Genomic DNA, 266 nt, shown 5'->3' with positions numbered 1-266 from the left:
GACACCCCACACTTCACATGGCAGGGTACACCCCTGAGATGAAGCTTTCAAAGCAAGAATCAGACAGGTACACTTGCTGTTCAGCAATATTTTATCTTCTGCAGCCTCTGCTGCTGATTCCCAGGCAAACAGGATCTGGAGTTGACCTCAAGCAATCTCCAACAGACCTAAAGCTGAGGGTCCTGACTGTTAGAAGGAAAACTAACAAACAGGAAGGACACCCACACCAAAACCCCATCAGTATGTCACCATCATCAAAGACCAAA

This window comes from Colobus angolensis, unplaced genomic scaffold (assembly GCF_000951035.1).
Source record: "Colobus angolensis palliatus isolate OR3802 unplaced genomic scaffold, Cang.pa_1.0 Scaffold492, whole genome shotgun sequence".
Classification (NCBI taxonomy): domain Eukaryota; kingdom Metazoa; phylum Chordata; class Mammalia; order Primates; family Cercopithecidae; genus Colobus; species Colobus angolensis.
The sequence above is the reverse complement of the archived record's forward strand: the minus strand, read 5'-3'. Positions refer to the sequence as shown.